Raw genomic sequence first — 21,202 nt, 5'->3', positions numbered from 1 at the left:
AGTGCTTTTGATAGAACTGATGCTCCCTGGTTGGGAAGAGAGGATAGGGATGGTTCTTCATTAAAGTTTCACAAACACTAAGCAAAATTAAGGAAGAAGGGTTTAGCCAAATGAAAATGAAGGTAATATTAAGGAAGGAATGTTTAGTGCATGTAATGTCCACATGCCAGGTAATCAATACCTCTGTTTATCGAATGGTAACAATTGTTATTTTTTAACAAATAACTTCCCTACTTAAAACTAGTCTACTAGACTAGCATAGACTAGCATAGCTAGTCTACTATTAGGCATTTCTCATTCATTATGTATTTGACAAGGAGAAATGTGTCTCTAAAATGAATAACAATGAGGAATGTGAAAAAGAAAAAAAGTATTCAGTCAAATAACTGGATCTGGACACTTACTTCAAATTAATTTAATAGCATAATGAGACTTGCAATAAAATTTAATAACAAATACAGTATCTAGTAATTTAACTTCAGAGCTTTAAACCCTGAGATCTAATATTATTTTTATGAATTTGGTAGTACATATTTCACTGTAGAATCTATGAGCACATATTGGGTGTAGACTGATTTTTTTGTTTTATATTTTCTAGTATTACCTTAATTCTTTATATATTTCCTTCCCTTTTAAAGGGGGGCATGTATTGCATGGAGCACTGGGTGTGGTGCATAAACAATGAATCTTGGAACACTGAAAAAATTAAATTAAATTTAAAAAAATAAAAAATAAAAATAAAATAGAGATTAAAATTACATGTATATACATATGGCATATATATATGCATGCATATATATAGCCTACATAATAAAATTGTGTGTCTATACAATGGTAAGTGTTCAATCAATTTGCTAATAAGAGATGTGACCAACTCGCTTATACTATTCAGTGAATGGATTATAATTTATTTATTTTTATTTAAAAAAATTAAGATTTTATTTATTTATTTGACAGAGAGAGAGATCATGAGTAGGCAGAGAGACAGGCAGAGAGAGATGGGGAAGCAGACTCCCCGCTGAGCAGAGAGCCCAAAGCGGGACTCCATCCCGGAACCCTGAGATCATGACCTGAGCTGAAGGCAGAGGCTTAACCCACTGAGCCACCCAAGTGCCCCGAATGTATTATAATTTAGATATAACAGTCAAAGCTAGCATCAAGTTTTCACTTAGAGTACATCCTTATGAATAGCAAATGAAAATATCAATATAAAAATCAATTACCCTTTCTTTGAAGTATAATATTGAAAATTGCTATGGCAAACATACTTCTGTTCTAGAGAATGGTTGTTAAAAATGTTTACTAATACAACAAACTTCTTTAGAGGTCTGTTGGGTAAGAAAAACTAAACTTGAAATTGTGTATCATTCCTAACTGAAGTCTTAGCAGTAACATAAAATGTTCAGATTATAGTACATTTCAGAACTCTACAAATGGTTAATATTCATTTGGAAGTTTTTATCTCTGGGACAAAATATTTTAAATAATGTGAAGTTTAGTGTTCATTTAATCATAAATAACTTCACATAACAAGTTCCATATTGTTACTTTACTTTAGCTTCTATTTTTATATGAGAAATAGTGTGAACAAAACATAAAGCTCTGATGCCGTAACAGTAGAAGGACCATAAACTTTCTTTTATTGTGAGAATATTTATCTGAAATTAATACAATAATTCTGCTTCATTTACCTAGCATCATTGGCAAATAAGCTATTTCACAAACATGAATTATCCAAATGACTGAAATTCTCCCAGTTACTAACTGAAACTTTCATTATATCTGCTCTGTTAGAAATCTTTCAGTAACTTATGACACACTTTTCTGACTCATTTTATAGTAGAGTGAATATAATTTAGCTTTTTCTTGTTGATCCAATCAATCATTTTAAATGCTATTCAATAATTCATCAAACATTTATTGAATGCCCACTAATTCAAAATCTGCTAAGAACTGGAACTAAAAGGATGAATCTCAAACATTAATTGCCTACTGATAGCCAGTGGGAAGCTAAAATGGTTTTGCTTTCTCTCATAAATGACCTCCTTACAAAGGAGGGATTTAGATTTTTCCTTCTGTTTTCCTCATGAATCTGGGTAATTACTCTTGAATATTAGAATCAACAAAAACATTACCTTCTCAAATCCATGTGGCAATGGTTTCTCTCTGAGAACTGAATTCCTATCTTGACACAACATCTAAGATTCTTTTGCAGTTTTCCACTATGACATTGATTATGGAGGCATTATTTTATAAATGTTGCCATGGAATAAAATATTAAGAATCAGCATGATGTATATTTTCCCTTCTGTTAGATTTTCCATTGATTTTCTCTTTTGATGAAGTATAGAATCTTTATATGGTCTAAAAATTCTTTTCTAAAAAATAATCATTAATCTCAAAAGACAATCAAAGTAACTTTACAGTGGAGAATGCTGTGAGATCCTGTCTCAAGAGGGCTATGTGAGGGCTTCTGGGTGGCTCAGTGGATTAAGCCTCTGCCTTCAGCTCAGGTCATGATCTCAGGGTCCTGGGATCAGGCCCCACATCCGGCTCTCCGCTCAGCAGGAAGCCTGCTTCCCCCTCTCTCTCTGCCTACTTGCTCTCTCTCTCTCTCTCTGGCAAATAAATAAATAAATAAAATCTTAAAAAAAAAAAAGAAGAAGAAGAAGAAAAAGAGGACTATGTGAAGGGGGCAGCTGGATGGCTCAGTGGGTTAAGCATCCAACTCTTGATTTTGGCTGAGGTCATCATCTCAGGGTCTTGATATGCAGCCCTACTGGTACACTGCACTGGGCATAAAGCCTGCTTAAGATTCCCTTGCTCCCTCTCCCTCTGCCCCTCCCCCCCCCCACCATGCTCTCTCTCTCTCTCTCTTTAAGAAAAAAAAAAAAAAAGTCCATGTGAAGGACGAATCAAAATCACATACCATCAGATAGGAGGTGATAAGAAGAATACACCATTACATCTGTAACATTCTTGCTGAAAAGATAAAACTTGAACATGATCATGAAGAAATATTAGGCAAACCAAAATTGAGCAACACTTTACAAACCACATTGCCTGTAACCCTCAAAAGCTTCATAGTTGTGAAAATCAAATAAAGACGAACAAATTCTTCCAGATCAAAGGAGACAAAGTGTAACACTAGACTCTGACTTGGATATTTTGCTACAAAGACATCCCATCGACTTTTAATTTGGAAAGTCCATGTTTCTAAAGAGTCTTCTCTCATATTACTTAATTAAGCAAGCCATTCTTCCTTTTTTTTTTTTTTTTTAAGATGTGTTTGTCTATTTATTTATTTATTAATTTATTTGAGAGAGAGCATGAATAGAGGGTGGGGCAGAGAGAGAGAGGGAGACGCAGACTCCCCAGTGAACAGGGAGCTCTACATAGAACTTGATCCCAGGATTCAAGGATCATGACCCTTGAGCCAGAGAAAGGCTTAACTGACTGAGCCACCCAGGCTCCCAAGTCATTATTCCTTATTATCCTCCAAATCATAGAATATTCTTCATCTTATATATTATATAACACAGGGTCATTAAGCATTTGGCATTCTTTCACATCTCCTTATGAGCATTTATATACTACAAAGACCTGAAAACCTTACAATTCCAAGACTCTCTTACAGTTCGTGCTATGAATGCAGGTTAGGCTCAAACAATTGCATGCACACACTAAGCTGTGAAGACATTGCTTGGGTATTTGGCGTGTGTGTGTGTGTGCGCATGTGTGTGTGTGTGCGCGCGTGCACATTGTGTATGTGTTTCCCCCCTGAAGTTGACACACAGTGTCTGACCTTGGTGTCTGAACTCTGATTCCTTATTTGAGAGAGAGGTAATTGCAACAGCAATATCTTAGTTCTACATAATTACAATGGCTGTTGACCATTTTCCTGACTCCAGTTTCCTGAGTATAGTATCTATCTAAGGTGTTATTTGATATCAGTATTCCATTGGGAGCACCTGATTCCTCTCTGAGTGACTTCTGTAACATGCTAGGAGTAACTGGTGAATGCCCAGCTCACATGTGGTTAATCTAGCTCCTTCAATGGTTTGGCTAGCAATTAACTCACTTTCTGTTTAAAACCACTCTAGGTTTCCATTTCCTGTAGTGAATCTTGATTGACATTCATAAAATATCAGCTCTCTGAAGTAATATGATGAAAATGGATACAGTATGAATGCATGAGATTTTTGGCAACTAGTTTCCTCCTAAGTCTAGCAAGTTTATTTTTATTGGTACATTACATATATGTCTGTTCTATTTGGTTCATTAATATGCTGCAGATGGATAAAATCACTGGAATTGCAAGTTTAAACCAAGAGTAGGAGATGTTAAAGAACAAAAGAAAACATTGGAAAATGCTCTCCTGGGAAAGGGGTAGCATTTTGGACCTGGTAGGTACAAGGGGTAAAGAAGGAAAATTTTGAAATATGGAGCTGAAATTTTCAGAATTACTTTCAATTCACCAGATCATTTACAGTTCTGAGGACTCAGGTCCTATCTGCCTGTAAAACTGGGAAGTCTAGTCTAGTAGAAGGGAAAAAGACAATTTGTGATCATAGAGCCAATGACCATGACACACTGGGAAAGGACTGTAGCAAATAAGAAACAAGGTGGTGGTAGGATGCTGATTAAATTTGCAGGTCGTATAGATTGGACACATCTAACAGTCTACCTAAGTCTTATTATCTTTGTTGTTAAAAACAAAAACAAAACGAACAAACAAACAAACAAAACAGCTGCTTTATTCCTAATTGAACTTGAGCAAAACGGATATCACAACAGTTTCCTGGGTCTTTTAGTAATAGCAGAGATTAAATTCCTTACAACATGAGGAGACTGAATTTGCTGTAAGAATCAATTGCAACCATAATAGACTCATCAAAATCTCTGGCAAATGTCCATAAAAATAAACCAGTTTGAAGTTTAGATAATAGATACTTGCAAATTGATCAGAGATAATGATCTCAATGGAAGCCTAGGGAAATGGCGTTTTGTTCGGAAATCTAATGAGTGGGAGAGTCCTGAGTTTTTCCTGAGAACTACCTTGAACTTTTAAGGCTAAGTCACCAAATTAATAGGGATACCTACGGGAGTTTTGTTTTCTTTTTCTTTGTTTTTGTTTGTTTGTTTAGTTTTTGTCTAGTTTAAGTTTCTCTTTACAATTTGAAAGCAGTGAATTAAGTAGTGCAAGACCTTTTATTTCTTCCTATTATGCTGTTATATAATTAACAATAAAATACATAAGCAAGTGTGATATGTAGCAGAAAATATTCATGTGCATAGAGATGGCTAAAATTACATCTGTTCCAATGTTCAGTTTCACTTTGAAAAATCCTCTCTGTTGAAATCACTTTAGTTTCTGCTGTAGAAGCTTGTCTATTTATTTATTATATTTTTTCACATGTAAAAAGTTGTACATATTTAGTATGTACAGCTTGATTAATTTGGGGATAAGTATACACCCATGGTAACATTGGCATCATTACAACCATAAATATATCCATCACTTCCCACAGTTTGTCCCTGTCCCCAAGATGATGATGACAGTGATGTGATGTGTGGTAAGAATATTTAACGTAAGCTCTGTCCTCTAAGCAAACTTTAAGCATACAATACTTCGCCAGAGTTTATTATACAGGTCTTCAGTTAATACATTTATATTGCAATATTCTTGTTAGAGACTCTCCTCTCACTGATTTCTTTTCCATCAATATTTCAATTAAAAGGCATAAATGAGGAAATGCTCTGTACAATTCCTTCTTGGGGAATAATATCTCATATGAGACTTTGAACATTGTGCTCTATGGTTTGCACTGATTCATTTCTTTTACTTATAATTCTTGTAAGTATCATTTGGGGCAGAGATTCCATTTGAATTCAGAGAGATTACACTGAAAATGTATGCCTGGAAATAAAAGCGTGGTGTTTAATTACACTCATGGATTAGGGATGAAGTAGAAGTTATTTAACAAATAAGAATAGGGTACTGAATGTCTCTTTGCATTTGGCTCAGTTGGTTAACTTGCGTTCTGAGATGTTTTACCATAATTGGTGGTAGGACTTGGAAGAAGCAATCTTAAAGTAGACATATAAATGAGAGACAACCCAAAAAAGACTTAGAAGCCAACAGCCATAATGTAGTTCAGAATGAAAGAAAAAAATTGCACCTGTTGAAAATTAAATTAAAAAGATTGCTATTTTGCTCATGCAGGAAACAGACCATTTCCATTTTGCTCCAAGCTACATATTAGTATGCAGAAAAGCTGGGGGATAAAGTATTATTTCAGTGTCTTAGGATTCATTCACAGATGAAGTATAGATAGTTGAAGCATTACCAGAAATTAAAGCAATATGAAAGGATCCACATATACAAGAATTATTCAAGTGTATGTTATTACTGACTTCTTCTGTGGGCAAGGGAAAAATGGAAGACATGGGGAAGTTCCAAACAAGATAACTATAATATATTATCACACCCAAATTTTTTTGTTATTACTACACAATTTGGTATCCACCTTTCCATGAGGAAATATTTATGAAAGATTTATAAATATTTGAAAATCTATATGAATGTATATTATAAAATAATGTTTAAAGTTAAATTCTAAATATTTTGTGAAAGCTCTACCTATAAAGAATAAGCCATTTGGAAAAGTAGTACATTCTTATATTAGTCAACCTTTTCCTTTTATTTCAATAAAACTTACAAATTGTATTTTAGTAGGGACCATCAGGACCTATTGAAGGGATAACCAATAACTAGATTTTGAAAACTGTCATTGAATTGTTTTCTGTATGTGCCCTGGAGCTGTGACTATTTTGGATTCCCTTATAATTAATGTGCTAATATTGTCTACCCCCAGACTAGCTTAGATCTTGATTATAATACAACCCAAGTCTAGTGACATATATACACAGATGTGAGGGTTGACTCTAGAGACAAGTGTCTTAAATCAGGCCATGTGTGGATCTGTAGGCCATGAATACCTTTGATCATTATGAACTTCAATGAAATGTAGATTGCAGGAGGTCACTTCAAGTTTAGGCTAAATATGTTGGCCCAGACAACATAGGGATCCCAAATCTGGTTAAGTTACTATTTTTTTTTTTTAAATCCATGTCATTTTATATATTCATTTAAAGTTTTCCAAATGAAGTTAGACTTTATAGAGAATCTTCTATTCATGATTTTTTTTTAAATAGTGGATTTCCTTGTACCCATCTTTATTTGCTAGGTTTGTAACTTATCAAGTCATTGGATAGGAAAAATAAAAATCCCTTTAGTCATTAAAAACATTTATGGCATATATTTACTTACCTAGACTTACCAAGAACTGAACTGACCATTTCAACCAACTTTTTTATTTCTATGCCTCTCTGGTAATTAAGAGAAAATGTTGTTAATACATAGCCAGATAGCTAAACTTTATATGTATGTATTCAGATATAATTTAAGTTATATTATATCCTGTAAATGAATAATACTGTGTAGTAAATAAGTGAACTAGCAGGCAAAAGTCCATTCTTTGTCATTAGCTAAATCAAGCAAGATATGTGTGTGTGTGTGTGTGTGTGTGTGTGTGTGCGCGTGTATCCATTAAACTTGCATTAATTGCATGATTCTGCCATGCTAATCAGTCTTTTCCTTTGAGGGGCTTAAAGTTTAGTAAAGGCAGCAGATAAATAAACAATACATTTTATGGGAGTGAGATAAAAGCTACAAAGAGGGGAAATGTAGGAAATATTAGAAAGGTTATGAGCAGGAAAACCTGACTGGAGTCATAATAGCTATGTTGAACACTCGAGTAAGTAGACAGGTGGATGCTGGAGAGGAGTTTTTGAACAGCAACAGCTTTTAAAAAACCTTTTTAAATAACATTTTTAATGAAGACCAACTAATAGCAGCTTAAAAAAAAGGATAAAAAAACCCACAATTTTAATATACCTGTAAGCTATTAATTGTCTGGAGTTCAATTTCTTTTCACATTTATTGATGCCATGGATGTTTTCTTTTTGCTTTCCACCATTAACGTGCTAGAAGATATAAGTTCTGTTTTGTTCAGGAAAGCATTTTCAGGGTTTGCATTCTGTTTTGTAGCTTTGGTGCATCAGCACAGTAATAAGAATTGAATCATTCTGAAAGTCATTTTTTTTCTGTTTCTTTCATTCTACTGGGTCAAATAATTACTAGATTTAAGCTTCATTATAGTTATAGTCTTGCTAATGTCATTGTTCAAATATATCATTCATTTGGAGTTAGATTTGTCATTGATTGCTGTTGGGCATTTTATACTTTGTCCTCTGATATAACACTTATTAATATTTTTTTTCTCTTACATACCTGTTTGCACATAATGAGGGTAATTTTATAAATTACCATTCAAACTGATACATTTTGGGGAGAAAAAAAAGGACATTATGAATAATTTGTCTGTGATGCCAAATATAATTTTTGACTATTCTGGACAAAGTCACAGCACAGTATGTGGCAACTTTCAGCAATACTCTACTCTAAATATTTAACCCTCACCTTATCTAGAATTTAATCTTTAAAAAAAGGTATGGTTATACTATTGCATAATTGAATTATTGATTCCTAAGTCATATTGGCTTAGGTAGATTTTATTTTTATTCTGTGAATGTCATTTTATATCAGAAAAAGAGATTTGTATAGTTATATATATATTAATATGGTTTATTAATCGTAAGATGGTAAAACTAAGTCTTCTTGGGATTATTTGGCCTTCACAGAATATGTTTTGTATATAAACTGATATATGAATCTCACATCCACTAGTGCTTAGCAGTGTGCTCCTGAAAAAGTGTTTAAACTCTATGATGCTAAACTTCTTCATTTATAAAATGATGGTATCAAAGCCTGCCATGTTAAGTTTCTGTGAGGATGAAATGAAATATCATAAAATATGAAACAATTTGCATGGTACCTTATAGATTAAGGATGTGAGGTATATATAACTTTATTTTATTTTAATCATAAATATTAAATTAACAGAGATTTCAAGTCCAATATATTGATAAATTACACGAAATAATTTGACTTCATGTTTTACATTATTTTCATGTAGATATTTTATAGATTTGTAGAAAATAATATTTTCTGTCTCTACAATTGGAACCTATCTAAAGTTGCTATTCATTTGTTCTGGCTTTCATTTTCATTCTTTTTTAATTTTTTTTTAAAGATTTTATTTATTTATTGGCAGAGAGAGAGATCACAAGTAGGCAGAGAGACAGACGGGGAGTGGGGAGCAGGCTCCCCGCTGAGCAGAGAGCCTGATGCGGGACTTGATCCCAGAACCCTGAGATCATGACCTGAGCTGAAGGCAGAGGCTTAACCCACTGAACCACCCAGGTGCCCCTCATTTTTATTCTTGAACTCCAAGGTCAAATGCTTTCTTGTTTTCATTACTTAACTTGTTTAGACTACTTTTGCAAATGTATTTTTACCCTTTACATCTCCAGACATATTTCTACCATAAGTAAATATTATTATCCTGAGAATATGTAGACCACTTTGTAGAAACAGAATAATATAAACCCCCTCTTACTTAAAAAAAAATGAGATTAAACATTAGAGTTTTCTTTGGGGCATCTGGGTGGATCAGTTGGTTAAGAATCTGACTCTTGATCTCAGCTCAGGTCTTGATCTCAGTGTTCTGAGTTCAAGCTCCATGCTGGGCTCTACACTGGATGTGGGGGGAAAAAAAATAGAGTTTGTTTTTAAAAGGGAATCAGATTTTTTTTCATGAAACTTATGGAGGAGAAATCACGTGTATCCCCGAACCAGTTTAAATGTGTAATTTTGCACTGACTGTGGTATTGTGTCTATAAAGACAGTTTCTTAAAAAAAAAAAAAAAATTAGATTGTATAGTTAAGTCAAAGTGATGGCCATAAACAACCTTAATCTAATCATATTCAGTTTTTTATCAGAAGTTAGTAACCAAATCTTTTATTATAATTCTCCTTCCATTCAACAGAAAGCAATAAAGCCTGTCTGTTATCAAATTCCCTGGATACAGTTTTTGTGTATGCTCACCTGAAATACATTTTTTTCAAAAAATTAGTTTTGTGCAGGATGTCTTGGATAAATTATATAAATTATAAATTATATAATTATATACATTATAAAAATATAAAATTTGTTTCCCATGGGGAAGGGTGATAACTTATAGATTATAATTATTTAAGTATAAGTAACATTAAAGAGAAATGATTGACCCTCCTCATCATCATTATTATGAGGTTAATTAAAGTAAACCTGCTACTCTTCAGCATAACAACAGCCAGTATTGTTATTTCTGGAATTTAGTATATATTGCTTTTTTCTATTCTTGTTTTATCCCATTTATTACAGAGGGGGGAAGAAGCAAAGGGAGACAGAGAGTGACAAGCAGACTCCCCAATGAGTGCAGAACCCAACACATGACTCTATCCCAGGACACTGAGATCTTGGCCTGAGTTGAAGTCAGATGCTTAACAGACTGAACCATCCAGATTCCCCTAGCCATTTTATATTTTTGTGTAGCAGGCATCTAATTCTTCTGTCTTCCTCTTCCCTCATTAGACAATTCTTATAATGGCTTATTTATCTAGTGATGTTGTATATGGTTGGATAATTCTATAAGAAATGAAGTTTTATGCTACTTTCTTAAATATAGATTTGTTTTTATATCTTGACCCCAACAATATAGCTGATATTTTGTTTCCCTTTTCACAGAGATATCTATTTGCAGAGCCAGAGGCAGAATTTCCTGGAACCTAGAAGCCAGTTATCCAGTTAGAATTTATTTTTCATTGAAGAAAACTGAGGTGATTTAAGTAAGATGGACTATGGTTGTGAAGATGATGACAAATGTTTAGATGTGATGAGGAGAATTAATCTGGTGAAGAAGAAGTTTGGAGAATGTTCTATATGATTGCAAAGTGAACACAATTTTGCTGATGAATAAGATTTTGCAGATCATGCAAGTAAAAAGTCCATATAATTTCATATTCATAGGATAATCAAAGACTTGGTAAGATCTCCACAGAGAATAACTATTATGTGCATAGAGGGAAATCAGACAATATCCCAGTTTCCTCAACTTGGACCAGTATTCTTATGTACAATTTTGGTATTAAACTCGAAAGATCCACCATCAATGGGGACAGAAGGGCTGGAAACAGGGCCAGCTTCATGAGTGTGCAACCTGAATGATTGTACAAAACCTAGCTCACAAAAGGGCATCATATTGGTTTAATGCCATGATGCTGCTCTCTTGATTTTTTTTTTTCCCCCAGAGCTTCAGGGGAATTTATTATGAGGAGCTTTCATTTACCAAAAGGGTGCTGAACTTTACTTCACCATTGGAAGGTGTCACAGCTGGTGGTCCCTTTAATGCCATAAGTTGGTAGGCCAGACCTCAACAATATAATAGCCACAAGCAACAATAAAATCACCATTATAATCCCACAAGATGTTAAATTTCTGTCCACTATATTCACATGTCTGGTTTCAGTGTGAAGTGTATCATCTGTATTCTACATCAGGTTAGCAAAATCATCAATTTTATCATTTTGCTTGTCCAGCTCATTGACAATTTTCTGCCCCTTTTGTTTATGGTGATTTTTGGTAAAGGAAAGGCCATCAAGACCTGCCTCCTGTTCTTAGATAATTTTCTGCTACTATTGCAAGATTTCATCAAAAACCAAGCCTCTGGTTTCCCCTGGCTCCTCAAAGTATCAGGTGTTAGTACTTCTCCCTTGGTTTCTTTAGTTGTCAGGGTAAATATTGGTTGCATTTTCACCATTTCTTTATCTCTCTCTCTTTCTTCTTTCTTTCTTTCTCTCTCTCTTTCTCTTTTTCTCTATACCTTCCCCTCCCTCCTTCTTCCTCATCCTTCCTTCCCTCCCTCCCTCCCAAGCTTGCTTGTTTGCTTGCTTACTTGCTTTCTTTCTTTCTAGCAGGCTCCACACTGGGCATGGAGCCCAATGCAGGGCTTTAACTCAGGACCCTGAGATCAAGACCTGAGTTGAGATCAGACACTGAACTGAGTGAGTTATTGAGTTTTCTGTATTTTTGTCTTCAATGAAAAACAGTTACTTAAAATGGCTATACTTTCTCTTAAAAAGAAAATAAGCAAAACTTTATGAAAGTTTGGGAGAAAGATTCTATTCTAGGCTTGAGCAGGGATAAGAAAGGGTTCATTTAAGTCTCTAAAGCTGGATAGGAGTCATGGGTAAAGATTAAGGGGTAGAATATTCCAGGTAACAGGAACGGGGTGAGTAAAACAGGAAAGATGGAAAGTGCGGGGACTGGCAAAAAGTTTGGTGTGGCATCAGTGTCAGGAACTGGTAATTAAACACAGGGAAAAAAGCCATCTTGAAATTTTAATAATTTTATTTTTGAACTCTGTAATTGAAGTCTGAAGTGAAAATGGGGCATGCCTATTGCCATCCCATTCACATATAGGGTTAGCAATGTCTTATGAGCAAACTTCCAGAGGACCCATTGTGTGGGGGAGTTCCAACAAGTCTCAGCAATTATAAGGGAAGCAACTTATGTCAGTGACTAAGTGAATGGGATACTGACAGTAAGTTAGAAACTGCACATTTAGTTTGAACCAGAAATTTCTTTGAACACAGAAAGAAGTCAGTGGTGTTTTTTGAAATACCCAGGAGATGTCATCATATTAGTTTTAGCTGCGAAAACTAACTTCCTAGCTCTATTAACTAACCTATTAAGTTGAAAGTGAAGTGAAGAAGAGAGATAGATCTAGTTGTATTTTTTTTTTTTAAACTTTCAGTCATTTCTTTTTCTTCAGTAGCAGGGTGTAGAGCATGTAGGTAGAATACACATGTATCGAGGAATGAAATGTAAACAGTTCAGTTAATTTTGTGCAGTGTTTCCACTCTTTGGTTAAGAACAAAATACATATGCATGTACTGCTTACAAAATACAATTGTGTAATTTTAGTCACTCTGCATATGACTTAAATGTTCTTATATTTGCATTTAAAACTGGCATTTCACTATAACAAAGACAAATAATAAAATTCATGAAGAAAATTTTAAATTTAAATTTTTCTTTTTTAGAAGATTAATTAACAATGATAAAAAATAAGTCAAGAGAAAGATGTTGGAAAAATAAAAAATATATTATTTATATTTCATTACTTTAACAATATAATTATTTCCCTTTGAACAAGCATCTCCACATTTGTTTTTGCACAGGGTCCAGCAAACTAGTCCACCCCACCTGGACAAATAAACATCTCACCATCACCTTTATAGACTTATAAAATCAAGAATATGTAAATTCCTCAGAATGAACAGAAGGCTAGGAGTGGGAAGAGATTAACACTACTTGCTGAAATCTTATTTCCTTCTAACCTGGGTGTGACTGGATCTCAAGGTAGATTTCATTTAATATTGCTGAGAAATATTTGTTCTAAGTACATGCTACTATGTATTTTTCCTGAGTAGCCTTAAAGCTCCTTGAATGACAAAATGATACTTTTCTCATCTTAAACTATGTATCAAACCATATCAGTGCTCCAGGCATATGCCCTCAGAACTCCTTACCATGTGGTCTGTGTACTAGTTACAGATGTTCTCAATAGCACTTTGTCTTTGCTTGTGAGGAAGTACAGTGCCCAGAAATATATATCTTCCATGGACAGAAGCTAACCAATGATGAGGACATGACCACTCTTATGCCTTTGCCACTGATTGAGATAACTGTCATCACTATCTACATTGCCTTCAGTGATTTCTATGGAATTGAGCTGAAATCACTCTCTTTTATGATGTTGTTTGAGTTCATATGCTTGCTTGGCTGTTTTCCTTTTCCTGCCTCACTCTCACTTTCTACTGGTTGTTTCTGGGAAACATCCTACTAAGTTTCTTTTACACATATCTTTGTCTCAGAGTCTGCTTAAGAGGAAACTAAAATTAAGACCCTCAAAAAATTAACATATTTGACAAGAATAAAAAAACAACTGATAAATGCTTATTAAATTCAATTGAAAATGGTGTGTGTATAGATAGGATTCTCTATATGTCTAAACATGTGTTTAAATTTACCACTGTAAGTTTTCTTATGAACACCCATGAATATCATGGAATCTAACCATTTTAGTCGCTGAATTTATTTGAGGGTTGATTGTGAATGCTCTGGTTGAATAAACACAAAATTAAATTAAATAAACAAACAAAATAAAATAAACAAAATAAACAGGTATAATCTTCAGTTATTCCACATCCCAAAATAGGTTTAATTTTTATGTTATGAGTGAGTACAAATTATACTTTGAATAATTCTAAAGAAAATATAGACACTGATTAATTCAAAGGCTTCATATATTTAGTTATATTTCATTATAAATAGAATTTAACATTCATCTTCCATCTCTATCAGTTTCTTCCTTTTTAAAATATTCATGCTATGTAACATGGGTTTTTAGTACCTTTGAAGAGATGAAATGAAAATTGAGAAAAGCAAGTTTTTGAATATTTGTGACAGAAAATAACTTTGGTCATAAAGAAGGAGATAAAATGAGAAAAATAAATTGAAATTATTTAAAAAAATAAACAAGTGGAACTATATCAGCCTAGGAAGTTTCTGCACAGCAAAGGAAATCACCATAAAAATAAAAAGGCAACCTACTGAATGAGAGAAAATACTTGCATATCATACATCTAATAAAGGCTAATATCCAAAATTTATAAAGAACTCATACAACTCAATATCAAAAATCAAATAATATAATTAAAAATGGGAGGAAGATCTGAATAGACATTTTTCCAAAGACTGTGAACAAGTACCTCAAAGATGCTCAAAACCACTAATCATCAGGGAAAAGCAAACCAAAACCACAATGAGATATTGATTCACCACTATTAGAGTGGCAATTATGAAAAATACAAAAGATAAGTGTTAGTGAGGATATGGAGAAAAGGAAACCCTTTGGTGTGAATGTAAATTGCTGGAGGCACCATGGAAAACAACATGGAGGTTCCTCAAAAAATTGAAAATAGTACTGTGGTATGATTCAGCAATTCTACTTCTGGGCATTTACCCAAAGAATATGAAAACACTAGCTTGAAAAGATGTATATACCTCTATGTTCATTGCAGCATTATGTACAATAGCCAAGATATGGATACAATGTAAGTGTCCATCAATGGATGAATGATAAAGAAATTGTGGTGTAGATATACAGTGGAATATTAATCAGCCATAGAAAAAAACAAAATCCTACCATGGGACTGCATGGATGGACTTCGAGAAGTCCAATGAAACCAGTCAGACAGAGAAAGACTAACACCATATCTCTCTTACATGTGGAATCTAAAAATATATATATGTACAGATTGAGGACAAAGCTCATGGATCTTGGTGGTTGCCAGAGGCAAATAATGGGTGGGAGTGGGAGAAAGGGATGAATTATTTTTGTTTTTGTTTAATATAAATTGATAAATTAATTTAAAAATTAATTAATTAAATGAAAAAGAAAAGTAGAATTACTTGACCCTGGAGATGTATTCAATTATATATTTATATAATGAGAGGAGGGAAATAAAATAATTGAGAGAGCAGTTATAGGGATGATTTTTAAAAAGCAACCAAGAATCTTTACTTTTAAATATGAGTTAAATGCGAGTTTCTCCATATTTTCCTAATACAGAAACGTATAATGTGGTCATGTAAACACTTCTCATTGCATGGTAAAATATTTTGAAATTATATATATATATATATATATATATATATATATATATATCAGCAATATGAGGTCATGGATCATCACTCTTTATTTTCTACTTCAATCTTACAGTGTAGCCAAGTCTATAAAACTGGTTTAATTAATAAACTAAGAGCTATTTGAGGACTTAAGTGTTTTGTTTAGCTTTTGAAGTCATCCCAGTGATATGTGGAACAATAATAGCTAACATTTTCACTTACTTAACAAATTTTTATTAAATAACCAATATGTTCCAGGAATTGCCCTAACGAACAATTCTTCTGAATAATGAGAAGTAAAAAGAAGGGGTTTCAAAAATAGTATGATTGGTAAGGGGCTATGCAATTCTCCCTAATCACCGAAGTTTTATCTAGACTATAATAAAAACTAATTAAATTTTATTCCCTTGGCTCTAAGTCTTCCCAGTTTTTAGGAGTCATTACTTAAAATACTATAAATCCTTTAAAAGATAAAATGTAAAACATATATCAGTGGATATAATGCACCACTCATTCAGGACAAGAAGGAGAAAAGGTCGCGTGGAGATAGTAGAGATATCAAGGGATGTAATCAGTACCACACGTAAACGGGTCAATTTGCTATTTGGCCTGTGAGCAGCCCCTTCGTTTTCAAGGTGATACATTTGTTTCTGTGTGTGTGTGTGTGTGTGTTCGTAGGGTGAGGTAACTTTATTCAATTAGAACTTAGAATATATATTTTATAAGTGTCAATTTTGTTGATGTCAGTTCTCTTTGTTTATTAATATGCAAATTAGAAGTTAGGAATGTTAAGTAATAATCATTATATTAAATAACATATATTATCTTTTCCACATAGAGCTTAATGTTTTTACCAATCTGTGAAGCACACCTTATAGTTCTCTGATAAGTAATAGGGTTAGTAAACAAGTAAAATCATATGAAAAGATGACCTTTAAGAACTTTCAGCAGCTTTAATTCAGTGGCAGTACAATTTATTTAACCTTTTAGAAAGTACTCATTTTTGACACTGACTTTACTTTTCAAAGTTACACAATCAGTATGTTAGAAAATGTAGTTTATATTTATTCATAAGCTTCTCTATACAGTGCAAGTTCTTAGGATATAGTTTATTTAAAATTCTAGAATAAGTTAGTTTAGGTAGATATTTTTTATTTAAATTTTATTAATACATTTATATTATATGACCATTATATTACTGGTTATGCATATTTATATATAAAGTATATACATGGCATTCATGTTACTTATATGTATTCTTATTTTATGTGATATATAGTACAAAATATATGTAGTAAGAAAGTATATATAACTATACAAATATCTAAAATATATATGTGTGTAATATAAATAAGAGAAGTATATACTATACATACATAGTCTCTCTCTTTTTTTTCTTGTTGAAGAATAAATGTTGAAAAAATACACCTGTTTCTACCTTAGACTGTGAACCCTCAAGGTCAAAGACCATGTCTTATTTTTATTTGGAATTATTTCCAATTATTTATTTGGTTATTTCCACAACCTAGCAGAATACCTGCTCAAATTAGGAATTTCATAAATGTCCATAGAATGAATACAATTTGAAACAAGTCACATCAATTGCCTTATATGTTCTTAAGAAAAAAGGGAAGAGAATTATTATTTGAGGAACCTTAGATAAGAATGACAAAGATTTCAACAATCCATAGTAAAAAATCTGAGGGCAGTGAACATCATTTAAAAAAATAATGACACATTTGCCGTATTACCTAGGTATATTTAGAACATATTGTACCTCAAAGAAGAAATTTGCATGTTAAATGTGTTATATATGTCTATATGTTTATATATAAATTTATCTTTATATAGCCCAAATAAAGATCTCATATTCAGATATATAGACAGGATATGATTCACGTACATGAGTGGCAATTTGACAGTTAAAATATTTTTCAACTTGGATAATATTTTAAAAATCAATCAAGATATTACAGGAATTTCTGTAGATGATTGGTCCCTAAATTTTAGTCTGTCTCTATCTTTTACTTTGATGTACTTAGATGATCCATTCTTTTCCTTTCACCATATAAAGATTCTTTTCCTCTAATTTAATTAAAAATACTTATTTCAGAGATAGTGTAAGTGTGGCAGGAGATATCTTCTCCTTAATTTCCCCCATAATTTTAATATATATCTTGAATTAATATAATTTTATAATAAGTATCTTAATTAAAATAGTTGCATTTTCCCTGATTTATTATACTCCAGAGTTATGGCATGTAGTAAAGATGACTGAAATCTTTGATGCACAGGGTGACTTTTATTGCTATCTTTCTCTCAGGTTGTATTTTAAGCTATTATTAATTGTGTTTGAACACCTTCACTATTTGGAAAAATTGGCTATTGATTTTTTAATGCAGAAAACTGATATTGCATTTGTTGGAGGGGAAGGGAAAAGGTGAGTCTAAAACCTACAGACTCTAATAAAAATGTCCATTGATGGCTCCTCATTATTTCAGGATGATTCAACTCAGCACTTTAGAACAATGTGTTATTCTCCTCCTTTATTATTGGATGGAAATATTAAAAAAATCAAAGTATCATCAGTTTTTAAAATTATTCCAAAATACATGGAACATGTTAAAACTATTTCTACTATTTCAAATATCATTATTTGCAATAATCACATACTTATCAATAGACTACATCTGTTTTTAAATTTGCTATTTCATTTTTTATGATTTTATTTATTTATTTGACAGAGAGTGAGAGATCGCAAGTAGGCAGAGAGGCAGGCAGAGAGAGAGTGGGAAGCAGGCTCCCAGCTGAGCAGAGAGCCTGATGCGGGGCTTGATCTCAGGACGCTGAGATCATGACCTGTGCCAAAGGCAGAGGCTTAACCCACTGAGCCACCGAGGCACCCCTAAATTTGCTATTTCTTGAAATATAAATTTAATAAGAGTAATTTTAAAATATTGGAAAGTATTAGAGAATGGCATACTAAAGAAATGAAATATTTAAAAAATGCAGATATTGTATACTTGCCATTTCCTCCTTCATACTGAAAGATGAACTGTTCTAACTTAACATTTCCTCCACAATTGCCTAAGGTTTATTTGGTATTTGAGATATTAATTAAACTCAATCAGATTTGGTCATTACCTGCCTAGATTTTATATAGTTAAAAATATCCATTTGGGTTTATGTGTGTTCAATCTAAACAATATTGTGTGGAAGATTTTGTTTAGTGTTAAATAAGCATCTTCTTCACATTTTTCATTCACTTATCTCACAGTGCAACCACCATTTTCCCCCAGTGAATTCAGTGTCTCCTAAGGTTATATTGTCTCCATTACTACACAATGTGCGAGGGGCTCAAGGAATCCTGCAGAAGAAACTCAAGGCCAAATCTTGCTTCTTCTTAGAAAGTCTTGCTATTTCTCTCTTTCTGCAAAGGAGAGTCTACAAGCACTGGAAAGGCAGACACTGATAATGGGTCTGACTATATAATGAGAAATGAGGAACTAAAGTGTATCAACATTATGAAAGAGCCAAAGTAAATCTGTTTGATATGTACACATACCCACACACGTGCACAGCTGGCAAGTTCAGAAGTAGGCATGCATGAGGTTATGTTTTCAGGAAAAAATCCCAGCTGGGTTTATAATTAGAAAACCAGGGATCGAAATCAGGATATTACATCAGAATTCTATTTATTTTTAATCATTCAATGATGCATATAAACAAAATTATATCATTTTCATTTTCTGAACATAAAACAGTACATTAAAAAAAACTATTTTGTTAATCATGCATATTTACTCTCTCAGAGATGATTTGACCAGAAAGCACTGAAATAATTGTAGAAATAAATCTATAGCGATTATTTCTTAAAGATTTTACTTATTTATTTTAGGAGGGGTAGTGGGGGAGGGAGAGGGACAAGCAGACTCCATGCTGAGCTTGGGAGATTGATGTGGGGTTCATCTCAGACCCTGAGATCATGACCTGAGCCTAAATCAAGTCAGATGCACAACTGACCAAGCAATCCAGGCAGCACTCTATAGCAATTATTAAATACTGTTAAAATGAAGTTATTCTGCTGACATTTTGTCCTCATTCAATCATCATTTGTGCAATCATAAACTTGCATGTTAAACAATTATGGGTTGAAAGCCTACTATGTATCAAGAAGTATCTGTTAAATGCATTGAGAGAAAAAAAGACATGCTTTTTCTTTTCTTTTCTTTTTTTTTTTTTTTTTTTTTTTTTTAAGACTGGTGGAGATACACACAGAAAGAGGCATGGATATAAAACAAAACATTCAGAACGTACATAATACACTTAGGTGTGTATGCAAACATGCATTTATGTGGAAAACACTGTGGAACTCAAGAAAGGCCACTTTGAAGAAATGATATTTATGCTGAGAATCAAAAGAATGAGGAGAACTAAGCCAGACACAGATTTGGGACTTGGGGAGAGAGTTAGTCTACTTGTTACCTCAGAGAAACTGTAAAATTATAATACTCACAAGTTTCAAGTGTTGGAAACCATTTCAGGCAACGATACCAATCTTTTTCCAAATGAATGAAGACATTATTAAAGAAAATAGTGCTCATAAATGCTGTCAGAATAATATTAGAAACCCTAGCTTTATGTCAAGTATAAATCAATCCTTTCAACATGTACATCTTCCAAAAATCTCCAAGGCAGCACAAATCCATCAAAAGCAATAGTGCCAGTGAATGCCTGGAGGGTAGCCATTTTATTTTGTAGTTTTGAAGAAGAAACTGCAAGTGTGTATGAGAAGGCTGACTTACTCAGCACTGACAAAATGAGACCCATAAAAGTAGTGCATCTTCATGCTCTATTTCAGATGACTAGATTTCTCTGGCTTCAAGCCCTTAGTAGGTTTAACCAGATGTGTCACAGCTCTCATAGCCAGCTGTTTCTGGCAGACATTTTATTGCTGCCCCAGATGTTCAGTTTTGCTGGCTCTGACCATCATACCCGTCATGTATCTCAAACTCTGAATTATTTCATACTGATGACTGTGAGTTATTTGTTCATTCGAATCTCAGGCAGTTAATTCATCGGCTGAAACGGTGTCTTAAATTTTGTTCATAAGTAAAAGGCAGTTTGAGATATGAAAGGGGCAAAAATGCACAAATAAATCATAAGAAATAGATATTACTTTACAATCATAAAATACTAGTGCCAGAGAAAACTGAGCAACATTCTTAGGGAAGTATTCTTATTTAAATATGAAGTGTCTCATGCCAGATTAGCCAAGATGTTAACAAGTGAGGCAAGATGAAATCAAGATTTCTTAAGACACAGTTTTTGGAAATTTGCACGATATCGCAACAATTATCAGACTCCAAGGTTAACACATTACAGCCTGTGGATCAAAACCATTTTTCTGTGTTTGTGGTACAGTTTTATTGGGGCACAAT

This window comes from Martes martes (assembly GCF_963455335.1).
Source record: "Martes martes genome assembly, chromosome: 2".
Lineage (NCBI taxonomy): Eukaryota > Metazoa > Chordata > Mammalia > Carnivora > Mustelidae > Martes > Martes martes.
Note: the sequence above shows the minus strand (reverse complement) of the source record.